We start from the raw sequence: 7,241 nt of genomic DNA, 5'->3' as shown, positions 1-7,241 counted from the left end.
ACATGTTGAAGCCAGGGTGGGAGCTGTCCTTGATAATGTTTGCTGCTCTGCTGAGGCATAAATGTCCATCAGGGAGGGGAGAGGGCAGCCGATGATCTTTTGTGCTGTCTTGACCACACTCTGAAGCCTCGCTCTATCTGCTTTGGTGCAGCTGCCGTACCATACCGTGATGCAGTAGGTTAGCAGGCTCTCAATGGACGAGCGGTAGAAGGTCAGCAGCAGGTTGGAGTTCAGCTTGTACTTCCTGAGGACTCTCAGGAAGTGCAGCCGCTGTTGGGCCTTCTTGATGACCGTTGAGATGTTTCCTGTCCAGGAGATGTCAGCAGAGATGAGGACACCAAGGAACCGGATGGTGTGGACCCTCTCCACACACTCCCCGTTGATGTAGAGGGGGCCAAGTCAGTGCTGTGTCTCCTGAAGTCAACAATGAGCTCTTTGGTTTTCTTAGTGTTCAGTGCCAGGTTGTTTTCTGAACACCATGCTGCCTGCTTCAGGACTTCCTCTCTGTACTCTGCCTCGTCTCCCTTCGAGATGAGTCCGACTACCGTGGTGTCATCAGCAAACTTGATGATGAGTGTTGTTGTGGGTCGAACTGCAGTCGTGGGTGTAGAGAGAATACAAGAGGGGGCTCAGCACACAGCCCTGTGGGGAGCCGGTGCTCAGTGTGCGAGTGGAGGAGAGATGAGGTCCGAGTCTTACAGTCTGGGGCCGGTTTGTGAGGAAATCCTTTATCAAGGCACATGTGAGAGGAGGGAGGCCAAGAGTGACCAGTTTGGTGATGAGGATGTCCGGGATGATTGTATTAAAGGCTGAGCTGTAGTCCACAAAGAGCATTCGGACGTAGCTTTGCCGCTGCTCTAGGTGACTCAGCACAGCGTGGAGGGCTGTGGCGATGGCGTCTTCTGTGGATCTGTTTGCACGGTATGCAAACTGGTGGGGGTTGAATTCTGGGGGGAGGTAATCCTTGATGTGCTGAAGGACTAGTCTCTCAAAGCATTTCATGATTACCGGTGTGAGGGCCACAGGGCAGTAATCATTCAGGCTGGAGATGGGAGACTTCTTCGGCACTGGGATGATTGTGGCTGATTTTAGACAGGATGGGATGGCTGCCTGATCCAGTGAGAGGTTGAAGAGTCTGGTGAAGATGAGGGTGAGCTTGTGTGCGCATGCTCTTAGCACCTTGCCAGGTACTCCATCTGGACCGGCTGCCTTCCTGGGGTTCACTGCTAGGAGGACACGTCTGACATCGTGCTCTGTTACAGTGAGTGGAGCGGTGCAGGAACCAGGTGAGGATGAGGATGGGAGCAGGGCTGAAGCAGATGAATGCTGCTGTTGTGGTGTTTCAAAGCGGACGAAGAAGCTGTTTATTTCCTCTGCCAGCTGCACACTCGGGTTTTCTGTTTTCGCAGTGCTGCCTCTGTGGTTGATGATGTCTTGCATTCCCTGCCACACCTCTCGTGTGTTGTTGCTGGACAGCTGGGACTCGATGTTCCTTTTGTGGTCTGACTTGGCTTTTTTAATCCCCCTTTTCAGGTCAGCTCGAGCAGCCCTGTACAGAGCTCTGTCACCTGACCTGAAGGCGGCATCGCGGGCTTTGAGGAGTGAGCGGACCTCGCTGGTCATCCAGAGTTTTTGGTTTGGGAAAACCCGAATGCTTTTGTCCACTGTCACATTTGCAGTACAGAACTTGATGTAGTCCAGTACTGATCCTGTGAATGTTTCTAGGTCCTGGTGTTCAAATATGTCCCAGTCTGTCTCTGTGAAGCAGTCCTGTAGTTTGGAGAGAGCATTTTCCAGCCAGGTTGTAACAGTCTTTGTGGTGGGCCTGGCACTGCGCCTGAGGGGGGTGGGGAGAGCATATAATAGTATATGCAAAAAAAATAATTTCTGGATGTGTATACTAAATGTTTTCCTACGTGTGTGTGTGTGTGTGTGTGTGTGTGTATACACATATTTTACAGATTAAATAGAGTCAATAAATAAAATATATAAAATATACAGAGTTGAATATGTGCAAAACAGTGGCATTACTGTACAGTATGGAATGCATAATGTTAAAGTTCCAGTAGTGAAGCTGAGGTGTCTATGACGTGTTCAGCAGTCTGATGGCCTGATGGAAAAAGCTGTCTCTCAGTCTGCTGGTACGGGACCGGATGCTGCAGAACCTCCTTCCTGATGGAAGCAGTCTGAACAGTTTATGGCTGGGGTGACTGGAGTCCTTGATGATCCTCCCCGCTTTCCTCAGGCACCGCTTCCTGTAGATGTCTTGGAGGGAGGGAAGCTCACCTCCAATTATCCGTTCAGAGCACTGCACTACTCGCTGGAGAGCTTTGCAGTTGTAGGCGGTGCTGTTGCCATACCAGGTGGTGATGCATCCAGTGAGGATGCTCTCAATGGCACAGTGATAGAAGGTCCTGAGGATGCGGGGGCTCATGCCGAATCTTTTCAGTCTCCTGAGAAAGAAGAGGCGCTGCTGCGCCTTCTTCACTGTTTTGTTTGTGTGTACTGACCACATAAGATCCTCAGCCAGGTGTACACCAAGGAAGCGGAAGCTGCTCACTCTCTCCACAGCAGCGCCGTTGATGGTGATGGGGGTGTGTACTTCTCTGCACCTCCGGAAGTCCACTATCAACTCCTTTGTCTTTGCGACGTTGAGGGTGAGATGGTTGTCTTGACACCAGTGGGTCAGGGCGCTGACCTCCTCCCTGTAGGCCATCTCATCACTGTTGGTGATAAGACCCACCACTGTAGTGTCGTCCGCAAACTTCACAATGATGTTGGAGTTGTTAGTGGCTGTGCAGTCGTAGGTGTAGAGTGAGTATAGGAGAGGGCTCAGTACACACCCCTGTGGAGCACCAGTGTTCAGTGTGATGGGGGATGAGGTGATGCTGCCCAGTCTGACCACCTGGCGTCTGTCAGACAGGAAGCTAAGGATCCAGCTGCAGAGGGAGCTGCTCAGTCCTAGATCCTGCAGTTTCCTGTCCAGCTTCGAGGGAACGATGGTATTGAATGCTGAGCTGTAATCTACAAACAGCATTCTCACATACGTGTCTCTCTTCTCCAGGTGTGACAGGGCAGTGTGTAGTGTCAGGGCTATGGCATCATCAGTGGACCTGTTGTGGCGGTATGCAAATTGTAGAGGGTCCAGTGAGTCGGGTAGTGCAGAGCAGATGAAGTCCCTGACCAGCTTCTCGAAGCATTTGCTTACGATGGGGGTCAGGGCTACAGGTCGCCAGTCGTTCAATGAGGAGATGGTGGAGGATTTGGGTACAGGGACGATGGTGGCCATTTTGAAGCAGGCTGGGACTACAGACAGAGAGAGGGAAAGGTTGAAGATGTGTGTGAACACTCCAGCCACCTGAGCCGCGCATGACTTGAGGACGCGGCCGGGAATCCCGTCCGGACCAGTAGCTTTGCGTGCGTTCACCTTCCTGAAGCACTTCCTCACATCCTCCTCAGACACAGTGTGCGCACTGACGTCATCCGCGGTGCGCACACTGTCCGGTCTCATGGTGTTCGCTGTGTCGAATCTAGCGTAGAATACGTTTAGATCCTCACACAGAGAGGCCGTGGTCTGCGGTGTGCTGGTTTTCCCTCTAAAGTCTGTGATCGTGTTTAGTCCCTGCCACATACTCCAAGGGTTGTCAAACTGTTGCTCCACCCTGTCCCTGTACTCACGTTTGGCTGCTTTGATCGTCTTCCGGAGTTGGTAATGTGCGTGTTTGTAGTCCGATGTGTTTGCGGAGGCAAAGGCGGTGCTCCGTGCCGCCAGTGCCGCGCGAACATCTCCGTTAATCCAGGGTTTTTGATTTGGGAAGGATTTAACTGTTCTGGATGGGACGACATCTTCCATGCATTTCCTGATAAATCCACAGACTGAGTCTGTGTACTCATCAATGTCCCTAGCAGCCACGTGAAACATTTCCCAGTCCGCGTGATCAAAACAGTCCCGCAGCGCAGACTCCGATTGGTCCGTCCAACAGTGCACCGCCCTCCGGGTTGGAGCTTCCTGTTTCAGCTTCTGCCTGTAGGCGGGCAGGAGCAGGATGGAGCGGTGATCTGATTGGCCAAATGGGGCGCGGGGGAGGGCTTTGTATGGATCCCGGAAAGAGGTGTAGCAGTGGTCGAGTAGCCGATTTCCACGAGTGTTAAAGTGGATGTGTTGGTGGAGTTTGGGTGAGACTTTCTTCAGGTTTCCCTTATTAAAGTCTCCGGCTGTGATAAACGCTGCCTCTGGGTGTGCGGTTTCCTCGCTGCTGATCGCGCTGTACAGTTCCCTGAGTGCTCGGTCAGTGTCGGCTTGTGGAGCAATGTAAACAGCCGTAATAATCACTGCTGTAAATTCCCTCGGTAGCCAGAATGGCCGGCACTTAATCATCAGGTACTCCAGGTCCGGTGAGCAGAAGGATTTGACCGGGTGCACGTTCGCATAATCACACCAGCTGTTGTTGATCATGAAACACACACCACCGCCTCTGCTTTTCCCAGTAAGATCCTGTGACCTGTCCGCGCGATGCACAGAGAACCCCAGTAGTTGTATTGCGGAGTCCGGTACCTTGTCCGATAGCCAGGTTTCTGTGAGGCAGATCACGCAGCAGTCCCGCATCTCTCGCTGGAATGAGATCCGTGCCCGAAGCTCGCACAGCTTGTTCTCCAGAGACTGCACATTAGCCAGTAATAAACTGGGTAACGGTGGTCTGTTAGTGCGCCGTCTCAGTCGAACCAGAACGCCAGATCTTCTCCCTCTGCGTCGGCGTTTGCGGCCTCCAGGGCCAGAGAACAAAGGCGTCTCAGGTGAGATGAATGGGGGGGGGGGGTCTGCAAACGGAGCGACCGTGTTGCAAAACTTGAACTCCGGAAAGTTATAAGACCGTCTTTTATGTCCAGTAAGGTTTGTCGGTCGTACACAAGGAGACATGTGCTACTCGCGAAAAAATGAAGGAAAAGTAAAATTAAACACAGAAAACAGCTGTTGCTTGGGGGAGCTCGCGACGAGGCTGCCATACTAGGCGCCATCTTGAAATCATTTAAAAAAAATACAACAAATTTATAGATGAGGTCACACAAAAGACTTAACTAATAATAAGTAACTGCCCGAGTTACATTATGAAATCGTAGTTATAAAACCTCTTTAGCATACTCACAACTAGCTCATTTTATAATCTGCAAATGTATCGATGCACATTGAAATAGTTTATGAATCAATTATTTAGACTTTTTAAATAATGCTACACTCTTAGAAACGCTGTATTAAAAATGCCCCAATCAGTAACCCAACGCTGGGTCAAATACGGACCGAGCCAACGCTGGGTTGTTTCAACTTAACAGGGTTGGTTTACTGGTTTCACCAAGCACACTGGGTTAGGATAACTATCCAGAAATTGGGTTAAATTGACCAATGTTTGAAGTTGAGGTTGTCACAGTTCGGCTGTGTGCAGGCAAAAGTAGGACCCAAACGCAAACTCACGGAGACGAAATGTAAACTCAAAAACACAGCTTTAATGCTGGCATAAAGTGAAACACAAAAAACAGTACTGAACTTAAACTGGGGAGACTAAAGCACGGGGAGAAATCACACAGCTATGAGGGAGGACGCAACACTGACAAAGAGAAACATGGGGCTTAAATACACTGAGGGATAACGAGGGGGAATGAGCCACAGGAGGAGAGCACAGCTGAGAGTAATTGAGCAGGACGAGGCAAGGGAAGCAAAACTAGAAACATTAACATAGAACAGACTGTGAAAGTAAAACAGGAAACACACTGACGGAACTCAAGACATGTGGACTTAACAGACTGGGGGAGACAGAACACAGGGATCTGAAACATGGAACAGAAAGGCACAGTAGATCAACATGAACATAACGCCACAGGGGAAGAGTAAAACTGAACACGATGAACACAGAAACACCAGACCTCTTCACAATAAAACAGGAAACATAATGAGACGTAGACATGACAACCCAAACTTCACAATGTAAGACACAGACATGAAACACATGAAAAGCAGGGGAGATTTACCATAGTTGGAAACACGAGGGGGAAATAAGAACTAGAAACACTTAAGCATGATAACAAATGAACTTAGGAACCTGAAGGGCTTACATAAACTAAAACATCAAAATGAACTAAAACTCAAAACACTGGGTCATAAGACCCAGGATCGTGACAGAGGTTACCAAACTTTGGGTTGAAAGTCAGAACCCATGGGTTATATTACCATTAATGTTTGGGTTTCTACTTGCTATAAAATTCAGCATATAATAACTAGATTCAAAACATAATAAAATAAAAAATATTTTTATTGCTGTATGATATACAGAACATATTACATAGAACAAGTTTTTAGAACAAATTAAATGTGAAAACTCTTAACTTTAAAAGAAAAACTGATGAATTGATGATTATCTCAGGACTTAACATACATCAACACTTTGGAAAAGTGCCAGAGGGAATCTCCCTCTCACATTATTTCATGCACCTTTATGAGCAACATTTTACGCTTCCATCGTAGCTAAAAGAGCCCTCATTCATTTGACCATATTTGGTTCATGTCCTGGGATTCATCTATTCCTGGTATAGATGACAGTGCGAAGGGATTCCTGAACTTGGGCCATGACTTCGGGTAACTTTCATCAAAAACTGTCACGGTCAGCGAGGAGAGCTGTGTGGAATTTATTAAAGGACCCAAGATTCAGGCATAAGTGATGCGAGTGGGCTTTTTATTGAGGAGGAATATAAACAGAAAGGGCAAAGGTGTGGATGGAAACTAAGCTAAACCTAAACTGGAGAATGCTAACAAAATACAGACCTGAAATGGCAAAGCAGGTAGATGACACAGACTGAAACAGATAATGACGACAGAGGGCCATAACGCAGATGAGCCAGCAACAGGCAGGAGAACACACAGGGCTTAAATACACACAGCAGTAATCAAGGGATGAGCGACAGGAGGGGAACACACCTGGGAGAAATCACAGCTGACGGGATGGGGGAAACATAAACTGAGACAGAGACCTTCAGAATAAAACAGGAAACTCACAGACACAGAGAACCAGACAAGACACTGAACTAAACAGACAGATTCACAAGCAGACAGTGTGACACCATAGACAGAGGGAACTCAGAGAAGTGGGAGCAGGCAGGTATAGAACAAAAACCCTAACAAATGGCAAACCTTAACAAAAGATATAACAGAATAAACAAGCACATAGAATAAAATGAAGAACACAAAACACTGA

This window comes from Rhamphochromis longiceps, linkage group LG19 (assembly GCF_057381845.1).
Source record: "Rhamphochromis longiceps isolate RC_006_pf linkage group LG19, R_longiceps_female_GT1.1, whole genome shotgun sequence".
In the NCBI taxonomy this organism is placed as follows: domain Eukaryota; kingdom Metazoa; phylum Chordata; class Actinopteri; order Cichliformes; family Cichlidae; genus Rhamphochromis; species Rhamphochromis longiceps.
The sequence above is the reverse complement of the archived record's forward strand: the minus strand, read 5'-3'. Positions refer to the sequence as shown.